This window comes from Engystomops pustulosus, chromosome 3 (assembly GCF_040894005.1).
Source record: "Engystomops pustulosus chromosome 3, aEngPut4.maternal, whole genome shotgun sequence".
NCBI classification, from domain to species: domain Eukaryota; kingdom Metazoa; phylum Chordata; class Amphibia; order Anura; family Leptodactylidae; genus Engystomops; species Engystomops pustulosus.
The window spans coordinates 93,693,601-93,717,543 of NC_092413.1; positions in this window are offsets into that span (position 1 = coordinate 93,693,601).

A 23,943-nucleotide genomic window follows, 5' to 3' on the forward strand; every position below is an offset into this window, starting at 1 on the left:
TATCACATATATTAGCAATCATGTCCCCCATAAAACTATGGATGAAGGGATGTCGAAGCAAGACAAACGTAAAGTATAAAATATTATTACCTTTGGTACATACGAGCATAAGAAGTATTAAACTGTCAGGTTCCAAACAACGGGTTACATATAATGTGGATGACAAAAGTTTTAGAGGTTCACTAATGTTATCTCATATTAGTTATACTAAAATGAAGCAAAAGACAATGAAGCTGACTCCAAGCTGCTCAGGTACCGGGAATAACACAGTCCCCGATGCGCGTTTCAGCTGCAATCGCCTTTGACCAATCTATCACGTGCTTACATAGGTATGCTAAATTATATTCTTTGACATCTGGTAAGTTGAGCCCTCTCCACTTCTATCATGTGCAAGCCTAGTCAACAAGATCCTGGAGTTTTTTGCCGTGCCACAGGAACTTTACAATAGGCTTATTCAGCTTTGTTATATCACTCCCCTAAAAAATAGTGTTAGCGTTTATAGTGGGTATAAATGTTTTGAAACACTTATCATCTTTATCAGAGGTTTTGGTCCCATGATATTTAACAGTAAGTTTTCCCATCTTCTCTTCCCATATTCAGTTCACCAACAACCTTAAGTATGAGGGGTCATAGTTGAAGAAATATAGAGATTGTTATAGGTGTTTTTCCTATCTGAATGCCCAAATACTTTATGCTGGAGGATGCTATCTTGTTACCTGTGGACTTGCGTTTGGCCCTTGCTAAAGGTTGCAAGGGGTCTAGCCATAACAACTCGTACTTAGCCGGGTTGACTCTGATCCTCGATACTGCCCCAAACTCTTCAACCATGGCAAACACTTAGGGCACTGTAACTTCAGGCTTAGTTAAGAACACCATGATAACATCTGCAAAAATGCCGTTTTCACCCACCTTTTCCCCACCAGGATGCCTAATCCCACCGTCGTATCCAGCAACCGTTATGCCAGTTTAAGATTGTGATTAATGAGAGATGTCGGTCTTTACGACTCTGGAAGCATTACATATTTTCCTGGCTTTGGTAGGACTTTTATCTATGGGAGCAAGGGAGTCCCTGTTAACAGTTAGTTATACTAACTTGCCAGTGGTTTCGCTACCCGAACTTGAAGTGTTTTATAAAATTCCTCTGGGTAGCTGTCTGGCCCCGTCCTCTCATGTTATCCTAAGCCTACAGTTACCGTCGGAAGGGAGGCAGTACTCATCGAAGTCCCGCTCTCCCTATCTGGGTCGTAGACCTCTTGAAGAAATCCACTATTCCCGCCAGGTCGATGTGTACTACGCCAGCGTGATCTCTTATTCGTATCAAGTGGGTGAGGAAAAGGCAATTGATGCTCGTGGGCTGACTCCTATCCGAGTGTGGTGTAGACTCTTTCTATGCTTGAAGACTTGCCACAGAAGACATGGCCTCATCCAGATCTGTGAAAGTGCCCACTGATCTTGGTGAATGATCTTGAGGACGGCCAGGTACAGTATACTAGATGGAACTTCCAATTCCTCTTGTGCAGTTCCATGCAAAAGCAGCTGAAGGCACGACTTTTCCTCAGAATATATTACACCTAGGGTTACTTTCATTTCAGAATGTTATGTTCATTATTTTTCCTTATAGTAGGGAAACGTCAAGCAACTGATCAAATAAATCTCCAAAACACTGATGAATCATAACTAGCTAAGACCAACTAATAATGGGTGAGTCACATGTAGATGTGGTGAGAGTGTTCCCCTGTAAAGATAAACCCTGAACAATTCATACAGTCTTCTATTGTTACAATGAACATATGGTAATAAGACAAAACCAACCTGCAGTCGTCTGTCATATCCTTTTTCATTTTAATCCATTTATAAGCTGAAACAATGTCCCATTGTTTATTATTCTTTACTGTGCACATTTCATACACAGTTATGTATTCTTTTCAGCAGCAATGTGATATGTAACCAGTGGTTTAAGCATGAGGTTATTAGCCATGTCTAAGTAAGCAAAAGATCAATGCTGAACAACAACAAAATCATTCTAAATCATCTTCTAAAACACAAAAAATGGAACAATCATTTTTGCATGGGTAAATGTTGTATGGATTCATTCTACAGATCACAAATCTCAACAAATTGAAGAGAATTCTTACCTGATATTCCTAAAACTAAGCACACATTAGAAAATTGACAAAACCTGCCAATATGTATGAAATCAGCAATTTTATGGGGTCTTGCTGCCTGACAGATATATGCAGATCTTTTATAGATTTCTACATAATAGCTATGTTTTCACAACATCTAATCTACCGCCAAAATGGAATGTCAAAGGCTTATTCACAATTAAAATAAAAATGCATAGATAACTTCAGTGTTGGCCATTTCTGATAAAATAATGAATTAAAAGGGGGCAATCAGGCTGCAAATATTGTGGTCATCGAATGCATATTGGCTTGGACTTAACACCATCCACCCCCGCATATCAACTATTCTCACCAGGTGACCAAAATACACAAAATATCTGATCAGTGGAGTTGCTATGTGTCAGACACCCACTATTCCATTATTAGGGAAATATTAAAAGGATATGTTATAAGTATTTCAAGCAAATGTGGATTTTGTATATCGCGCTCCTCCAATATGAAATGATGGTTTTTACCTTTTGCTGCGGTGTTCTATTCCCGTCCAACAACCTGGAGGTGAAGTGAGGGGTATATGCGCGGCTCTCCTTCACTTCCTATGTAGCCGCGCGCACGGTCGCGCGCATGGTAAGCTCCGGCACCAAAAATAAGCTCCGGCACCAGCTCACCCTGATCTTGTGCCCGGTATTTCCATCAGAAACCTGCCACTGCAAGTGGTAGGTTTCCTTTAAGATCACAAGCTGAACGAAACTCAAAAGATAGGAAAATTTGTTGAGTTACATGTACCTGGAGCCAATCCAAGAATATAGCAAGGTGCTTTCTTTTTAGGCATACACCTGTCCCTTGAAGTCTGTATATACTTTACATACATGGATGCTTTGTTTTCTGCTGCACGTGTATCCTGCAAGCTATATGGCAATATCTATTGTGGGTAGAGACTTATATGAAATGGATGTACTGCTGTTATGAATGAGTGTACTTAAATGGTAATGCTGGCATAGTGTTGGCACTGCTGACTTTGTGGAAACATAAGTTTGAATAGTATATGGCCTCATTTTTTAAGAAATTAGTTTGTCTTTGTGTGGGTTCTATTTGGCAAATCAAATTGCTGCCAACCATGACAACATGGATAATACACTGCCACATTCATTTCCTAATGCAGTAACATTTGCTAATTGACCGAACTAATTCTAAAGAACTGGGAACAGAACTGGGGTCACAACGGGATTTCATCAGACAGTCACAAGGCATAGGCGTATCTGATATGTCTTAACAGGGTGATACATCCTGGCTTCTGAGAGCCATTACGTTGGATTGGTGGCACCTAAAATCACAATTCTGTTGTCATCTGAAAAAGGATAATTGAAGAGTGTGTGTTCTTAATGCCAGAGAACCAGAAATATTACCAGTCAAAGTGAAACTTGGGTGTGCAATCTTCATAGACAGATACCACTCCGAACTTGCATTTAACAGTTAATATCTTCGTTTTAATATTAAAAAGTTTGTCAGTGCTCGCCTCCATAATAAATCACAGACATAAAGACCATCCAGATCGTTAATAGTCTCACCAACCACTTATGGAAAGGAGAAGAAAAGAAGTTATTTCTCTACTATCTCCAATTCAAAGGTCCTACTGCCAACATGCTGTTGAGGACACATTGGGGCTCCTTGGGACAAGTGCACTAGTGCATGATGAGATCCCACCCGCCACCCCCATGATTTACCAGTAATTACACCCATTTCAGGGCTCCTACACCAATTTTCAGGTGTGCAAGCCCTGATAACCATTGTTTTATTTTTTTTATAAACAAATTATTTTATTGAATTTTAACAGATTTATATAATACAGGAAGAAAATAACTTTTGTGAACTACCAGGGTAACCAGAGTGCACCCATGCAGGCAAAATTGCAGTGATACATAGCTCAAGTAGGAGGGGGAGATAAGGAGAACAGGAAAGGGAAATTGAGAGGGAAAGGTGAGGAGTATACAGGGATGGGGGGTGTTAATATACAGAAGTAACCACAACATTAACAGTTAACAATAACCAAAACAGTAGCAAATTCCCTGTATGCGTTCACCGGCTAGCCATACAGTGGATTAGTTGATGATCGTTTGCGGGAATGCAATTCTATAGAAGGTATATGTGTAACACCAAATCTCAAGAAATTAAATGACACAAATGGGTAAAGCCGAAGGTCTTTTCTCCCTAGGTAGATTGGAGGCATAGTATGCTTGCCATGTAGCCCACATGCGATTGTATGAGGGTGAGGAGCCTGTTATCTTAGCAATTACCTTTCCATAACTGCACAACAGTAGAACCTTGGAATTAGGACATATAGGAACCATGGCGAAATCACCATATATCTTTTACTCCTTTTCATTTATGAACCGTATGGATTTTCTTCATGTACTGTAATTTATTAAGGAGTTGAACACTCACAAATTAACCCACTCATTATAAACCCATTAATGACATCACCATTTTGCACTTTCCTGACACAGCCTCTATTTCTGAATCTTCCATGTGTCACTATAAGTCGGTAGAACTTTGGAACGCTTTGACTTGTCCAGGTGATTTGGAGACTGTTTTCTCTTGACACATTGCACTTTGTGTTAGTTGAAAAATATGAGTATGCCAATACCTCACCATGGCATTGAAGGGAAGCTGCACCATTCAGTGCAGTGCAGTGCATCACTTTTTAAAGACTATACAATCTTTATGTGTTTTTGGCAATTTGGCCATATGAGGGCTTATTTTGTGCGGGATGAGATGTTCTTTACAAATACTTCATTTTAGGACACTTAGCTTATTGATGACATTTCATTAGCTCTGTAATGTGTGGATAAAAAGAAAATCATCAATTCTTGCATTGGATTTTTAGCATTGTTTTCTGGGGGGTAGAGCTAGTTGAGGGCTCATTTTTTTCGTGATAAGTTGTTCTTTTCAGTAGTAAATTTTGGCGATTGTAGCTTTTTTATCACCTTCTAGAACATTTTTTTGTGAAGAAATTTGATGAAAAATTTAAATTTTTTGCATGTTTTTGGGTTTTTGGGTCAAATAATGCTTTGGATTTATTGGGTTGTAAATCTCCATGTGAGTTATTTGCATACAGGCTGTCAACTGTTGCTCAAGATAAATGCAATCAGCAGGTTGTCTGCTTTCAAAAATACATAGGTTTTAGAGGAACATTTACTTTTTGATGTGTTTAATAGCTATAATTAAAATTAAAATTGGATTTTGGATATTTCAGTTGTAGTGATTCTATGATGATTTATTCATATGAATATATACATATGACGTATATATGAACTCTACACATGTTCATCTAACACATGTTTCTTCGGCGGCCGAACCTAAGGTCCGCACGGGCCCCCCCTCCCCGCATGCAAGGAAGAACCCTGCTCTAACAGCCCGGATCGTTATACCTTCAGAGGGGAGGAGGCCGATGGTCCGGGGGTCTGCCATCAGTATCTGCCTACTCGGCCCAGCGAGTAGGTGCCTAGGCTGACACTTCTAATGCAATCCGTAGTTATTGCAGTGCATTAGTATGAATATGTGATCACATGATCACTAGTTCATATGATAAAATTTCAAAAAGACTGGCAGCACTCCAAGTTGATGTCAAAAAGTGACGGGGTGTCTTTTATTCCATGTGCAACGTTTCAGCTCACAGGGAGCCTTTGTCAAGCCTTGACAAAGGCTCCCTGTGAGCTGAAACGTTGCACATGGAATAAATGACACCCCGTCCCTTTTTGACATCAACTTGGAGTGCTGCCAGTCTTTTTGAAATTTTACTACCGAGGCTCTCGTGCCAGAGAGCATCTGGACTTTGCACCCCCAAAATGCCTAATCTATAAAGATATAAAAATGGTTATTCCCAGCGGTGAACCCTGTAATGGAAAAATGTGCTCAAATGTCCTAATCAACACTTTTTTTTTGCCATTTTGCAACACATAAAAAACATAATAAAAAGTGATCTAAAGGTCGCACAGCGGAACCAGTCGGAATGTACAGTGAAATATGTAAAAACAGAGCCCACAAGAAAATGGGGCAAATGCAGTTTCTTGTCAATTTTACTGCATTTTGAATTGTATTTCCACTTCCCAATACACAGCATGGATTATAAAATACTGTCATTAGGAAGTATAATTTGTTACACAGAAAATAAGCCCTCACACTGCTATGTACAGAGAAAAATTAAAAAGTTATTGATTTTTGAAAGTAGGGAGCAATAAAAAGAAAGTAAAATGGAATAAGCAAGGGGTTAATATGCCCCATAAGCCACTTGATTATAAATTCTCAGGGATAAGGGTTTGTGGTACCTGAGGCCATGTTCACATGTGGCATTTTAGTTGTGTTTGGAAATGCAATCCAAAGGCTTCACTCGTGATAACATATTTTGGTAACGCAAAGGAAATGCGATCACAGGTGGAGCCTTTGGATTGTTTCAAAACCAAACCAAAATGCCACGTTTGAACGTAGCCCCAGGGGCTCTACAAACAAGTCATGGCACCTGAAAACCTAGGTTGCATCCTCATATTTGGGGTCCTCTTACTCGAAAAAAAAACTGCAATATATTCCTAGATGCATTTCCTACTTTTTTCAGTTAATGTGGGTAAATTTTGCGGCTAAATGAATGTATTAATGATATTCAAAGAAGAAAAAGTAAGCGGCACTCACCATTACTGTGCAAACGGTATCTTTATTTCGGGTGCAAGTACAGGGAGGAGCGGGACCTGGCGACGAGTCGTTTCGCGCCTACTGGCGCATCATCAAGCCAATGTCTTAAGCGAATGTATTAATGATATATATTAGTGAATTCCAAATCAAACCTTCATATTGTTTGAATTTGTTTGAATTACATAAAGGGTTAAGAAGCTTCCTACCTGCTTTTTTGAATAGTTTAAGGAGTAAAGTTAATAGAATCGGTTGATATGTGGTGGGTTACTACTAACAGAAATTCTAAAACCCCTATAGAAATGAAATGGTCCCTAGAATAATTGATTCTAAAATTTTCTTGAAAATTTTAAAGAATGCTGTTCTATTTGTGATCTTTCTAGTGTCGTAATAAAACAAAAGGACACTTCTCATATGACGCCAGCACAAAGCTGAGATATGGTAAATGTTAGTTAGTAACTAATTTAGGTAGTAAGACTATCAGTTTGAAAAACAGAACATTTTGAAGTTTGAAAATAGCTAATTTTTTCAAAATGCATGTTCACCTTTGTTTTTATAAATAAAGTTAAATATTACAACCAAAATGTCCCACTATTTTGAAGTACAAAATGTAATGGAAATACAAACTCAAAAAAACTCAGGTAAGTTAAAGCCTTCCAAAGTTATAACCAGATAAAGTGACACATGCCGGATTTGAAAAATAGGCCTTGGTCATCAAAGCACAAATGCGCTTGGTCACTAAGGGGTTAAACTGCATGTAATTTTATGTTATCCATGATTAAGGACAAAGTGCATCTGAAATGATCCAGACTTGTATTGAATATATCGCCCTTGTGGATTTGAGCTGGATCGTGTGTTAAATGAGCTTGAACTCAAGTGGAGTGAGGTTCTGTGCTCTTGGAACCGGGCGTTCTTCGTGGCTGAGCTGCAATAGGAGCTGCAGGGAGACAGAGCTGGGCATCTGCAGAAGTACATGCACTCTCTGCATTTGTACCTGGATCTGGGAAAGAGTGACAGATTGACACTGTGTATATTTAAAAAAAAAAAAAGTATTTTGGTAAAGGTTTATTCAGTTTTACAGTTTATTATAAAAGGGAAAATGACAAAAACTCATGGGCTGAGCCCTCTCCATACAAAGCGGGTGTTGGCTGTATATTACAGTTTATATTATCGCCCCTTTCCCTAGATCACATATAAAAATAAACAATCAGTAAAAATCATAAACATTATAGGTTTTACTGTGTCCCAAAATGCCCATTCTATCAAAATATAAAAAAGATTATTATCGCCCGTGAATACCTTAAGGAAAATAGTTCCCAAATATCCAAAACGCCCCTTTTCCCCCATTTTTCCATCCATAAATACAGGCAGCCCCTGGGTTACGTACAAGATAGGTTCCAAAGGTTTGTTTAGTTTTGCATTCCCTTCAGAAAACATAGGACGGATGATTCATGTTTCCCGGCAAGCTTAGAAAAGTTTCCATTCGGCATGTTACTTTAGGCTACAATCCATGGCACACATGAGAATACTATATATGATATCATCAGTGATCTTTGTAGCACTATCATATTCCATTTTCATGATAAGGTCTTTCTTCCAACTAATAATGTCCTTCCTTCCCCTCCTACTTATTTGTCACATTTTTGTTGTTTTTAAGGTCATCTTTGTAGATTATCTCTGTTTTACAATTTATCTTAAACCACATGCCCAATTGACAAGTTATGTTTTTAAATGTTGAAGCAGAATGGATGTACTGAAACTCTACTAACCATAAATTGATTTTGCTTATAGTATCCATTAGATTTGATGCAAAAACTAAATATCTTGTCCGGTTACGGACCCTTTCCTGTTTTTTCATTTCCACTTTTCACTCCCCACCTTCAAAAACCAGTGAAAATGGTGAAAAAAAACATTTGCGCCATTTTCTTGTGGGCTTGGATATTATGGCTTTCACTCAGCGCCCCAAATTACATGTCTACTTTATTCTTTGGGTTAGTATGATTACGGGGATACCAAATTTGTATAGGTTTTATAATGTTTTTATACATTTACAAAAATTAAAACCTCCTGTACAAATTTTTTTTTTTATTTTGCCATCTTCTGATGCTAATAACTTTTTTATACTTTGGTGTACGGAGCTGTGGGTGGTGTCATTTTTTGCGACATTTGATAATATTTTCAATTATATCATTTTTAGGACTGTACAACCTTTTGATCACTTTTTATAGATTTTTAAAATATTTTTCAAAATGGCAAAAAAAGTGCCATTTTTCGAATTTGGGCGTTATTTTCCGTTACAGGGTTAAACGCATTGAAAAACCGTTAATATATTTTGATAGGTCAGGCATTTTCGGACGCGTCGATACCTAATGTGTTTATGATTTTTTCTGTTTATTTATATTTATATCAGTTCTAGGGAAAGGGGGGTGATTTGAATCTTTAGGTTTTTTTATTAGAAATTTTTTTTTTCAAATTTTTTTTTCTTTTTACTATTTTTCAGACTCCTCAGGGTACTTTAACCCTAGGTTGTCCGATCGATCCTATCATATACTGCCATACTACAGTACCGGCTATGGAGAGGGCTCAACCCGTGAGCCCTCTCAAAGCAGCGGGACCCGACCGCCGCCGTGAATACACGGCGGGCGGTCGTGAACCAGTAAAACTGAGAATACCTGGGAAATGTGGGTGTTTCGAGTGACGCTGCCTAAATGTTAACCCCTTGATGTTAAGCACAGTGCTATCTCTTGCACAGTGACAGGAGTGCCAGAGATAGCCAAGCACCGTTTCTGACACCCCAATATTATTTAATGGCGTTTCAGTGCACTCAATCAGTAAGTAAGAATGGGGAGTCCATTCTCGGAATCACTGGTGGTCTGTTCTTGTGATTAGTGGGTGTCCCAGCAGTTGGACTCTCACCGATCAGAATGTTATAACATGCAAACTTGGTACAACGTCTATAAAGGGAATCTGCCATCAGATTTTTACCATTAAACCTAATGGCAGGTTCCCATAGCATTATTTAAACTGGTGCTCTCACAGTTTTTTATCTTCAAAATCCATAGTGATTATCCATATAAAATCTTTTTTTTTTTTTATTTCCTGGCACTCAGCCAGCAGTCTTAGTAAATCACAAGGGGTGTTTCTTATTCGGCTGAGCAAACATCTCCGACAGCTCCCTCACCACCCTCCATTAAGCCAATGCCATCTTCTTTAAATTGCAATTCTTGCGCCTGATCAATTGTCTCCCGGGATGTATCAAGTTTCACTCACCTATTTTATCTTGCTTTGCTAATGAGTAATATTATTGAATCTTGTCTTGCGGACGATGAAGTAAGCCAACACCTGGGACTGGAATCTAAGTGGCATCCGGTTTTAGCTAGAGCCTGCCACTAGATCAAAGTCAAATATGGAACCGGGGTCACAACTGTGAATCACACTAAGAACGCAGGGCATCAGGGAACAAGCTTTTTCAACGGTATTAGGCACCAAGATCTAGCAGGGTGTGCAGGGAGAGGCCAAAATATAAAGGATTCTGGGAAGTGGCCAGTGCCAATTAACAGTGCACTGGCCCTTCAAATCTTCTAAAGCTGGTGCTCGTGTGCCCTAGGAGATGGGGACGCGCGCACACGGCCGCCGGCCCGGAGGCAGGAACAAGGACGGGCTTTGGGGCACACAGAGGGGCACCCGTGACACAAATCTTACTACCGTATTTTTCGGCCTATAAGGCGCACCAAAAATTCTTTATAGGCCGGTGCACCTTATATATGAACTTATGCAGAAATGTACTACAGACAAGATGTGCTGTACATTTACCAGTGTTTAATAGCTGGATCCCCAGAAATTTCCTGCACCTTCCCACACAGTATACAGGGTCCCTAGATCCTGAAGTGCCCTGGCACCACAACTAACATTGTGCCCATCCTGCCTTCCCCTAGAACGGAGAGACCGGAGCTGCCATAGTGCCGACCACGAGGCAATCAACATCATCATCAGTAAACAATCCCCCATACCTGACAGCCCTGTAACAGGGGAAAGAGAAGGAGCCACAGGGAACCCTACAGGAATAACACCCTGGCTGAGGAGGGAAGGGGCAGAGGGAGACCGCTTAACCCCTGCTGCATCACCCAGCATTAACCCCCAGCAGCCATACCTCTGACATCGGAGCTCTCTGACACGCTGAAGACAAGTTTCCTGGGAAGTGTAGCTGGCTTGAACTGTGCACAGGTCTGCCACCTGCTGGTAATTTTTAGGTACTGCTTTTGATCCTGCGCCTTATACTCCAGTGCACCTTATATATGAACCTAGATGTCTTAGCAGGCATTTATTAGAGGTGCGCCTTATACTCTGGTGCGCCTTATAGGCCGAAAAATACGGTACATTGTCAACAATCCTAGACAGAATTAGTAGAATTAGTAGAATTTTATCTCTACCCAAATTGGTATAGAATTTCATGATTCATAAATATGATATGATATGAAACTAACAAGATAATAAATGAGTCTATAGAGGGAAGTAAAACATCTACTTTAATGTAAAAACTTTATGGCTAGAATAAAGTTTAATAACATATTTCACCTTTGGAGTACATCTGTTAAGAAGACCCTGGGGCTGAACAGAACAGATGGAAGGAAAACTCTTACTTGTGTAGTGTGATACAATGTACTAGCAAACATTATTTATGCTCTAACAAAAAACTTGGTTATGACAATCCCATTTAACAGCTTTTCTGGGAGAAGCAGTGTACTATTGTCTACTTGATAGGCTCTTATGTTGTTCACCACTTGTTTTATGCCTTAGCAATCAGGGAGTAACAACTAATTCCCTACTTGGCATGTGGAACAAAGATTTTGCAGTTGACTCCATGTAAAGGGCCGGTCTTAGGTTGAATGGTGCACTATGCATAGTACTCACCTGAAACCCCTGTTTTGTCATAACATTATAAAAACATAATTAGAATAATTATAAGAAGAATAGTATTCTGATTAACATATTTATATGTGCGTTTTGGTGAGTATATATTTCACTCATGAGTAGATTGTCTGTATTTTGGTACTGTTAATTTCCAGGCAGTCCTTTGCACTGAATAGCATAAGGTATATATTCCGTTACATAAGGTATATATTCCGTTACAAAGAACGTGTTCACTGAATTTGATAAGGTCATAAAGTAAGAGTTCTCCTTACGGAGAGTTTGCCAATTAAGGCTGCCTTTATAGGCATGTGGAGACTTATAGCTATTGATGGTCCACTAGGGGATTCTGGGAAATATGCAAATAGGTTTTCCAGGGTGGGAAAAGGAAAACAATGCCTCTTTTTGCTTCCTTAAAAGGTAGCCACCTGAACACCAAGCATGACTTACAAGAAGCCTAATATCTGTTCCTTCTGGAATAGATATACTGGTTTGGTTAAATCCCAATAAAGACAACTCCCACTTCCTGACCCTAGTCAATAGCCTCTCATCCAGCCAAACCAGTTCCCTATGCTGTACTGAAGACCCAAGCAGGTCGAAACAGCGCTGTCTATAGTTTAGAATCTGTTTCTTCTGGAATAGATATACTGGTTTGACTTAATCCCACATGAGGATTCTTGTAAGTCATGCTTGGTGCAAGTAGTTGGACCTTTATTGATCAGCTGCATAGGGTATAACTTGGAAACTTTAAGGCATGGGTGTAAGAGCATAATTTATTACTACCTAATTATGCACCGGTGTTACTACTTTATTAATTTACTGTCCATGCTGTAAAATTATGAGTACATTCATGGCCAAAAGTTTTGAGAATGATACAAATGTTAATTTTTACAAAGTCTACTGCATCAGGTTTTATAATGGCAATTTGCATATACTCCAAAATGTTATAAAGAGTTATCAGCTTAACAGCAATTAATTGCAAAGTCAATATTTGCCAAGAAAATGAACTTTTTCCGCAAAAATACACTTCAACTTAATTGCAGGCTTGCCTTAAAAGCAGCAGCTAACATCGTTTCAGTGATTGCTCCATTAACACAGGTGTGGGTGTTGATGAGGACAGGGCTGGAGATCAATCTGTCATGATTAAGTAAGAATCACACCACTGGACACTTTTAAAGGAGGCTAGTGCTTGGCATCATTGTTTCTCTTCTGTTAACCATGGTTATCTCTAAAGAAACATGTGCAGTCATCATTGCACTGGATAAAACAGGCCTAACAGGGAAGAGAATCGCAGCTAGAAAGATTGCACCTCAGTCAACAATCTATTGCATCATCAAGGAATTCAAGGAGAGAGGTTCCATTGTTGCAAAAAAGGCTCCAAGGCACCCAAGATGGACCAGCAGGTGCCAGGACCGTCTCTTAAAAGTGTTTCAGCTTTGGGATCGGGCTACCAGCAGTGCAGAGCTTGCTCAGGAATGGCAGCAGGCAGGTGTGAGTGCATCTGCAAGCACTGTGAGGCGGAGACTCTTGGAGCAAGGCCTGGGGTCAAGCAGGGCAGCAAAGAAGCCACTTCTCTCCAACATCAGGGACAGACTGATATTCTGCAAAAAATATAGGGAGTGGACTGCTGAGTACTGGAGTAAAGTCATTTTCTCTGATGAATCCCGTTTCCGATTGTTTGGAGCATCTAGAAAACAGTTTGTTCGGAGAAGACAAGGTGAGTGATACCACCAGTCTCATGCCAACTTTAAAGCATCCTGCAACCATTCATGTGTGGGGTTGCTTCTCAGCCAAGGGAATCGGCTCTCTCACAGTCTTGCCTAAAAACACATCCATGACTAAAGAATGGTACCAGAATGTCCTCCAAGAGCAACTTCTCCCAACCATCCAAGAGCAGTTTGGTGATCAACAATGACTTTTCCAGCATGATGTAGCACCTTGCCACAAAGCAAAGGTGATAATTAAATTGCTCAGGGAACAAAACATAGAGATTTTGGGTCCATGGCCTGGAAACTCCCCAGATCTTAATCCCATTGAGAACTTGTGGTCAATCATCTGACAAACACACATAAAAACCAGTGAGCAACAGATCATGTGAAAATATAATATCTGTGTCATTTTCAAAACTTTTGGCCATGACTGTATGTTCTGGCAGAATATGGGAATGGCAGAAAGAGTGTCATTGAGACAATGGCCTAAAGGAAGCAGGTAATGATTGCATCCACAACGTGTGCGACAAGCTCAGGTTCAGGCCTAAGAGAAGGAATAAAGTATCAATTTTATGTGTGAATTAATTCAGCAAAACAGCTAGGCACGTCCCCGCACTCTGCTTGTGTTCACTGTAGGGCATGCCGTGGCCAAGATGATATCACATTGCCACATTATACAGTGAGCGCAGGCAGAACATGGGGACATGCCTGCCTGTGTAACTGAAGACAGACGAGAAGAAGATGTGGGGGAGTGACGGGGGAGTGAGGCAAGCTAATAATAAGTTTATTAATGGCTGCTGGACAGTATATCAAAAGGGTGGGTGGAAACTCCTGGGCAGTATATCATGGGGGGGGGGGGGAAATGAAACTGTTAGACAGTATATCATTAGGAGGGGGGCAGCATCTCCTAGACAGTATATTAATAGGGGGGTCATGGACAATATAGTATTAGGGGGAAAACTCCTGGACAGCTGGTATATATTTATGTATATGGTATATTAATTATTGCAAATTTATTAGTATGCGGTTATTGGTGTGGGGATATATATTTATATATTTGAGTGTTTCCTATGTATGGTGTGTGTGTGTATTTTTATGTGTAGCATATATATAAAGTGTGTGATTTATATCATATATGGTGCTGTGTTTTTATATGTGTTTTCTGCTAATATAGTGTATGTGTGCATATTTCTGTTAAGTGTATATATGGTATATGTGTATTCTGTAGTATTACGTGCGGGATGGGGCCAGCAGTGAGGGGTTAGGTATGTGATGGCCCCGACCCTAACTTTACACCACTGCCTAAAGGGTCAGATATCTTTGTAAATAAAACACAGCACTGTTCTCCGTATTGTAGCCCAGCTTTGCATTTCAGACTGTGTTCATATTCAGCTCAGCACATCAATAGGCTGCAGTGGTCATATACTGTTCAAACGGCATCAATTGTGTGACATACAAGAGCATAGATGCTTGACTGGTAGGTTAGGTTCATTTCTTATTTCACAGCATCTCCAGACCAGAAATACTTTGATGCTGGATAACCCCCTTCTAATGGAAACATAATACAGTTGATAGATTATATACATTATATTATATACACTCACCGGCCACTTTATGAGGTACACTATGCTAGTAACGGGTTGGACCCCCTTTTGCCTTCAGAATTGCCTCAATTCTTTGTGGCATAGATTCACCAAGGTGCTGGAAGCATTCCTCAGAGGTTTTGGTCCATATTGACATGATGGCATCACACAGTTGCCGCAGATTTGTCGGCTGCACATCCATGATGCGAATCTCCCGTTCCACCCCATCCCAAAGATGCTCTTTTGGATTGAGATCTGGTCACTGTAGAGGCCATTTGAGTACAGTGAACTCATTGTCATGTTCAAGAAACCAGGCTGAGATGATTCCAGCTTTATGACATGGCGCATTTGCAACATCCCCCACCGGGGCCTAGCCCTTGAGGTGAGGCCTGGAGACAGCCGGGGCCCGCGGTACCGGAGTGGCTGGCGGTTGCGGCCTAAGCACGCTATCGTCACGGTGCTTGGTACGGGGGAACCGGAGGGCTGTCCTACAGCCTGGCAGGTCTCCAGCAGGGTGGTGTTGGCAAGAAAAGATGAGGGAGAGGCTGCTATAGCGGATCTCCCTGGGGCAACCCCTTAATGTCCCGAGTGTGAGTCTCTGGGTGATGGACAGGGTGCCGGTGATGAAGGCAGCCGTATTAGCAGGGACCAGACGGAGACAGAAGTTGAAGAAAACAACTTACAGTTCTTTATTTGAACCGGCAGGAACCGCAGCAAACGTGCCTTTAACAGGTGGATGGAGTGCTGAGATGTGAGTTGGAGGGAGCCTCAGGAGATAGTTCACCAGCCTGGATGTAGAGGGCAGGCTGGGAGGCAGCTGTGTCCTGCTAGGAAGCTTCAGCTTGTCCTGTAGGGCTTCAGGTATCACCTTTAAAGGTAAGATGATACCCCTTTTCCTCACTACACTAACTCTAGTCTAATGCTCCACTTTTCAGAGGCAGGGGCTAGGCTCTTCCTGCTCTGGTATGGGCTAGACAGAGCTTGCTCACTCACTCACTGATCTCTAGGATTCTCCTACACTGGAATCTCTCTCAACTAGAATCTGAGACCCAGAACATTCCTGGCCAGGGGTTTTATTACCTCCCTTTGGTCAGGTGGTGGCTGCTCCTCCAATCACATCTCAGCTTACAAAGGACAGGATGCAACACAGATCATTGGATGACAGAATCTTACATCATACAAAATACTTAACCTCTGCCTTGCCAGGCAGGATTCACCACTGCAATATCCCCTATGTCCTATCAGGACCATGTAGTGTGATGTGGGTATATGCAGGTGGGACGTATTCGCAAACACTACCTCGCCATTGCATCGGCGAGGGTGTTGCATACCCTGGGGGCAATTGAAAGAGCCGCCCTCGGCTCGACTATAGATGTTTTGGGGCACAGAGGGGGCTAAGGGCACTTCTGGGAAGTGCAGGCTATGTGAGGTGTAGGGACAAACCGCCCATGGTCCTGGAGACAGGCACCTGGGTTGGTGTCGGACTGAGACAAAAACATATAGCTGTATGACAGTTGGTCGCTGACGCCATTAAACCGAACTGTACAGTAGGAAAGGTGTGGTGTCATGTCCTGTAATCCACTCCTTGCACCAAGGCCTGTATATTTGTTGTATCAACACTTCTTCCCTGGCGGCAATTATATAGTGTGTGTATATGCATTACATTGGCATATGTGACACGAGTACCTCCTGACTGGCATCCTTACCCATGTATGAGTGGCATCCAGGTGCTAACTGTGTAACACCCCCGGTCCCCTAAAGACCCGCAGTTTACGGACTACCCCCATGTGCAAACCTCGGTTTGAGGGATCAGGTAGCGGTCAGTGTTTTACATAGAAAGACGGTCCGACACAGCCACACTACAACCTGAAAAGCCTATGAAAGGGTTAATGCAGGCTACTGGCATATATGACAGTGTGCAAACAGGTGATAAATTCACATTGGCTTAGGAGCCCAATGGGTACACATCTTGAACGTTACAAACGTTACAGAAGTAGATAGGCTACTCAGGGTAGCACGGTAGCAAATGTCTCTTTTCCTGCAAAGAAAAGGCATGGAAGTGCAAACATAATGTCCGTACCTAAAAAGGAAGGCATTAAGTGCAAAATGATAATAAATTATATGGCAACTTTTCCTGGTAGTATCTGGCAAAAGTCTCACAGAAGGTCTCTAGTGACAAAGTCCATCTTCTGGGTACAGCCCTTGATGTGGGGAAAAGTGCACTGAGATGCAAAGGGTCTCCTCTATGTGTAGAGGGACAGAGTCCTTTGAAGAAAGAATCTCTGCTGTGGCAGAGGAAGGGGTGCTATCATAGCACAGGACAATATATAATCTCTTGACTGAGATAAATAAGGGTAAGAGTCTCAGGAAAGTCTCTGGCTCTTTAGGGAAAGGACAGAAATATACAATATGTACACAGTGCAGTACCTGAAGTGGGCTACAGCCCTTCAGGGGTTAGTCAGCATCTTCGCTGGGTTCAGCAGGGACAGGATCCAAAGTCAGTAGGGAATCCTGTGCATCCTCAGCGGGAGTAGGTGCCGGCTGGGGACACCCGGTGGCAGTAGCGGGTACTGCAGGTGCAGCAACATCCTCCGGAACTTCAGGGGGAGGAGCGCTGTCGCCCGGGGTGTCGGCTGTTCCAGCCGGGGGCTCAACTGAGCCAGGGACCACGGAGGGGTCCAGAAAGAAATAAACTGGGACCTGCGGCAGCGCCGCAGCTCCCTCCAGCTCCGGTTCTTCCGGGGCCGGGTCATCACCCCATTGGTAACCGGCAAGGGGAGATGTGGGCCTAGACGGAACCTCCGGACAAGGTTCGCTAGCCGGGATGTCTTCTCCCACAGAAGAGCCGCGGGACCTGGCAATACTCCCGGCAGGGGAGACGGTGGGGGTGGCGCCCTGGATCATACCCGGCCCATGGATGGCAATGGGGCCCGTACTCACGATTACCGTGGATGGGGCATTCACGTGGGTCACCGCCCGGGGACTCGCAGCCGAGGAAGAAGAGGTGTTCGGAGATTCCGGCCACTCGTCGTCCTCATACCAGTCGTCATACGGGAGGTAGCGGTCCTCATCGGAGTCGGGGATCCGGATCACACCAGCCGCCCAGGGTCCTCGGGGTCCCTCTTGCAGGGAGAATTCAATGCACTCGCCTGGCTTCAGGTTGTGCTGGCTCTCCGGCAGATCAGGCCTCTTGACAGACCGGCGGGGTATAAATACTTCCCGTCCGATGTAGTCCTGAGTGGCGAAGCCATAGCCACGCTGCTTATCGAAGAACCGGACCATGCCGGTGGTGCGGTTCTTTTCCACCCAGGCTCCAGCTGTAGACCGGCCGGCCATGTAGCGTTGGGCCTCCTTCTCGCGGCGTCGCTGCTCCGAGACAGCGTCCCGGAGTCGCTGGCGGGCGGCCTCACCTCGGCCTCGAGGCTGCGGAGGTGCTGGTGCTGGGGCTCGTGGCTCCGGTGCAGGCTCGGATCTCCGTGATGGTCGGGCAGGTGCCGGAACAGGAGCGGGAGCAGCCGGAGGATCAGGAACCGTCACAGCAGGGCTAGCAGGCCGAACAGCAGGGACAGTAGGCCTCGGAGCAGGTGGCACAGCAGCAGTAGGCCCAGGCGCTGGCTCAACAGGAGTCGGGGCCTCCCCACGTGGCGCCTCCACGTGGGCCTGCGGTACCGGAATGGTAACCGGGATAGGTACGAGGAACCGCCCGGGTGGAACTTGGTACTCCGTCACCGTCTGGACATACCGCCGGGTGACGAATGCTCGGGTCAGTCCTCGATGCAGCCGGTGCCCAGCAAAGGGCCTCCGGACCGGCTGCGCAGAGACCACCACCATGGTCTCCAGCACTTCAAAGAACTCAGGACGCTCCACAGGAGGGAAGGGCGGAGGACCCCACATGATGCTGTCCTCACTGTCCAAAATCCACTCGAGTTCTGGCGTTTCTCTGAGGCGGGGCAGGAAGTCCGCCTCTAGCCAGTGGGAGGAGTCCAAGTCCTTCCCGCCAAGAGCTGTGGCGGGCTCTAATTTTTTCTGCGCCACAGGAGGCGGGGTTCGCGCCATTCGCGCGTGGGTGGAGCTTGGTGCGTCATCTGGGTTTCCCGCCAGTGAAGGTTTTGGCGGGCTTGAATTATTTGCTGCGCCACAGTTTCTGAGGTAAATTCTTCAGACGCGGCAGCGCCGGATGTAGCAGAGCTGACACAGTTCTTGCAAGGATTAACCTCCTGAGTGCTGGAGCAGCGCTCGACAGCACGTGGCAGCATTAACACAGTTCAATCCAGAAACACACAATTACTTGGGCCTAAACCCGGATGGCAGCAGGGTTAGGCAGCACAGTCTTTTTAATAAAGGAAAGTCTTTAATGCCGTAATAAGGCACAGAAGTATCAATCCTGTTCGTGACGCCACTTGCAACATCCCCCACCGGGGCCTAGCCCTTGAGGTGAGGCCTGGAGACAGCCGGGGCCCGCGGTACCGGAGTGGCTGGCGGTTGCGGCCTAAGCACGCTATCGTCACGGTGCTTGGTACGGGGGAACCGGAGGGCTGTCCTACAGCCTGGCAGGTCTCCAGCAGGGTGGTGTTGGCAAGAAAAGATGAGGGAGAGGCTGCTATAGCGGATCTCCCTGGGGCAACCCCTTAATGTCCCGAGTGTGAGTCTCTGGGTGATGGACAGGGTGCCGGTGATGAAGGCAGCCGTATTAGCAGGGACCAGACGGAGACAGAAGTTGAAGAAAACAACTTACAGTTCTTTATTTGAACCGGCAGGAACCGCAGCAAACATGCCTTTAACAGGTGGATGGAGTGCTGAGATGTGAGTTGGAGGGAGCCTCAGGAGATAGTTCACCAGCCTGGATGTAGAGGGCAGGCTGGGAGGCAGCTGTGTCCTGCTAGGAAGCTTCAGCTTGTCCTGTAGGGCTTCAGGTATCACCTTTAAAGGTAAGATGATACCCCTTTTCCTCACTACACTAACTCTAGTCTAATGCTCCACTTTTCAGAGGCAGGGGCTAGGCTCTTCCTGCTCTGGTATGGGCTAGACAGAGCTTGCTCACTCATTCACTGATCTCTAGGATTCTCCTACACTGGAATCTCTCTCAACTAGAATCTGAGACCCAGAACATTCCTGGCCAGGGGTTTTATTAGCTCCCTTTGGTCAGGTGGTGGCTGCTCCTCCAATCACATCTCAGCTTACAAAGGACAGGATGCAACACAGATCATTGGATGACAGAATCTTACATCATACAAAATACTTAACCTCTGCCTTGCCAGGCAGGATTCACCACTGCAATATCCCCTATGTCCTATCAGGACCATGTAGTGTGATGTGGGTATATGCAGGTGGGACGTATTCGCAAACACTACCTCGCCATTGCATCGGCGAGGGTGTTGCACATTATCCTGCTGAAAGTAGCCATCAGATGTTGGGTACATTGTGGTCATAAAGGGATGGACATGGTCAGCAACAATACTCAGGTAGGCTGTGGCGTTGCAACGATGCTCAATTGGTACCAAGGGGCCCAAAGAGTGCCACGAAAATATTCCCCACACCATGACACCACCACCACCAGCCTGACCCGTTGATACAAGGCAGGATGGATCCATGCTTTCATGTTGTTGACGCCAAATTCTGACCCTACCATCCGAATGTCGCAGCAGAAATCGAGACTCATCAGACCAGGCAACGTTTTTCCAATCTTCTACTGTCCAATTTCGATGAGCTTGTGCAAATTGTAGCCTCAGTTTCCTGTTCTTAGCTGAAAGGAGTGGCACCCGGTGTGGTCTTCTGCTGCTGTAGCCCATCTGCCTCAAAGTTTGACGTACTGTGTGTTCAGAGATGCTCTTCTGCTTACCTTGGTTGTAACGGGTGGCGATTTGAGTCACTGTTGCCTTTCTATCAACTCGAACCAGTCTGCCCATTCTCCTCTGACCTCTGGCATCAACAAGGCATTTCCTCCCACAGAACTGCCACTCACTGGATGTTTTTTCTTTTTCGGACCATTCTCTGTAAACCCTAGAGATGGTTGTGCGTGAAAATCCCAGTAGATCAGCAGTTTCTGAAATACTCAGACCAGCCCTTCTGGCACCAACAACCATGCCACGTTCAAAGGCACTCAAATCACCTTTCTTCCCCATAGAGATTCTCGGTTTGAACTGCAGGAGATTGTCTTGACCATGTCTACATGCCTAAATGCACTGAGTTGCCGCCATGTGATTGGCTGATTAGAAATTAAGTCTTAATGAGCAGTTGGACAGGTGTACCTAATAAAGTGGCCGGTGAGTGTACATTACAATTATATACATTACAATACATTTTTATTGTTACAAGAATAAGTGACATAATTTGCAGAATCTAGGCATTCTTAACCTCAACTGTCCTTCAGTTTTCATCTACATATTTAACTTGAGGGTAAAGTGTTGTTTTGCTTGTATACAGGAAGATAGATTACAGTTCTGTCAGTAACACAAGCCAGGTCTGATCACTATGCTATGCACACTTGTTCCCTGTGGCAATATTAAGATTTGTCTGATATAGTTTTATATTGTGTAAAAGTCATTCATTTTCCAAATTTACTAATGCTTGTATAGTACTAAGGTGGACAATAAATCTGATCAAATTTGCAATTAACAATAGCCAGATACAGGATTCCCTGTGCAAAGAAACCATTTACACTTACATGCACCATGGTGTACATTTTGCTATAAACAACATGGTGTACATTGTGCTATATCCAAACTTTCTTAAGATGCTACTGGGGCATGGAGTAGCCGCACTGTGGACTGGAAGCTACAGCAGCTCCGCGCCACAGTAACCTCTTTGGATCCCTAATACCCTCCTGTCTTCAGCTGCTGCAAGCTGCGTGCACTCGCCTGAGATCCAGGAGTTTTACTTATGCGCAGTAACTCTGGCTTCTCAGATGAGAGTGCAGTAGCTACGTTAGCCATGCAGCCTCATCTGAAAAGCCGGAGCCACTGCGCATGCTACTAGGGTGTGGAGTAGCCGCAGCTTCTGCTCCGCGGCACAGCTACTCCACGCCCCAGTTGTATCTTAAGAAAATTTGCATATATCTTAGATATGAGTTTTCTAAGGATCTGTGGCACAAAAAGTTTCAATAAGAGAAGGAGTAGACTAGAATACATTACAGGAACCTGCCACCGGATTTACCTCAGTAGGTAGTTCCATGATGGTAGGTTTCCTTTAATTTTACAAAAGCCGTGGAAAAATAATTGGTGATTGGTTGGTTGTCATGAGCAACTAGAACAGTTTTGCTCTTAGACACTTGTGATAAATACCTGGATGGAGTCCCATACTCTGCACGGTGGTCGGTCCTTGAAATAGGACATAGCAAGATCCATGATTCACAGACTGACCATGGTAGTATGAAACTGCCCTTCGCATGTACGTGACATATAACAATTATCAATATTTTTACTTTTCTAGTGGACAGCTATTAGCACAGCTTGAGTGGAGTAGTACATTGACTACCAAATGAACCATGCTTAACAACAACATTCTTCAATATGACCAAGAAGCAATTCCCTAGCAACTAATCTTTATAAGATTAATTTAATCTGTTAATTTTAAGATCAAACTGACAAAATTTTCAGTAATGAAACTAGAATGCATCCCTCTAGTTCACCACAACTTCCATATTAATAATAATGTTATAAATATAAATAGGCAGGTAACTTCCGCAAGGTCCAAACTGCCCTAGGCATCAAGGGGCTACAACAGGTCACAACTTTATATGAAGACATTAAATCTTTAGCCTGGATTGAACCCAGTTATAAACCCACTCGTCTCAAGCTTCTCTAAGTTTGTCTCAAATAGAACTCAATTACTACACATAATAGCTACTTACTTCTAAACAGGATTTCCCCATGTTCATGCCTTTGGCAAAAAACTCCTTTTGAAATTGTAAAGTGTATGCATATTGAGTCTCTTTGAGTCCTGTGCCAGGGAAACATATACGTTTAAATTTAGGATTATCTTTGAAGCTGGCTGTTGGGATTTTCCCATCCGGTAATTTCAAATTGTAATAATTAAAACTTGTGTGGAAATCTTGTCACCTAGAAATGTATTTTATTGCAGCAAATACCCTTTTAGTGCAACTGTAATCACAGCAGTTTGGTCATTGATAATAACCTCTTTCTGCTTAATTTCATAATATGAGTCCATTCTGAAAGCTACCACCTGAAAGGCTACCTCACACACTGCTGTTTTTTGTGTTTTAGTGTTCCCCGTTATTAGCATATTGTTCCTACCTGCTAGTTGTTGGGTCTGTTTTAATGGCTACAGCATAGTCTGCTGGTAATGAGAATTTTAAAATGGAGGCTCTTGGGGGGATGTAGCATTGCAGTTAAGTCAGTTTTATATGTCAAAGGGGCAATTTTATCATGAGGCAAGATATTACTCCAGATACTCAGTGTGGCACATGTATCTAACTTCTGGCTTGTGCACTTCTGGCTTGTGCACTCTTGCAACTTTTTTGTGACAGAAGCAGTCCCCCTTTAAAGTTGGCCATGGTCAAGTTTTTTGCAGTATGCACATTAAATTCCAGATGTGAAAAATAGCAAATTTTGGCACAAAACTTCACCTGCAACCCTACCAGGCGTAGGAAAAAAACAGAGCTGTTTGCAAATTTTTTGAGATTTTTTTGCAACTTTTGTCAAAAAAGGTCACAATTGGACAAGTCTTAAACATTAACATCTGTTCAGATGGCCAAACAAAATAAGGGAGAAATACAAACCAGAATACATGTGCCCCAGAGATTTCTTTAGATGTCTTTTGCATGTCAGATTTATCGTAGTGGCTTGATAAATGTGGCACATGAGGTGTTTGTGTCTGCCGTAGATATGCAACTTTTCTCACCAAATTTGCACCAAATTTGCTAATTTTTTGCAACTTTTTCAAACCCATTCTACTTTTCACTTTAGTCAACTTACTTCAGAT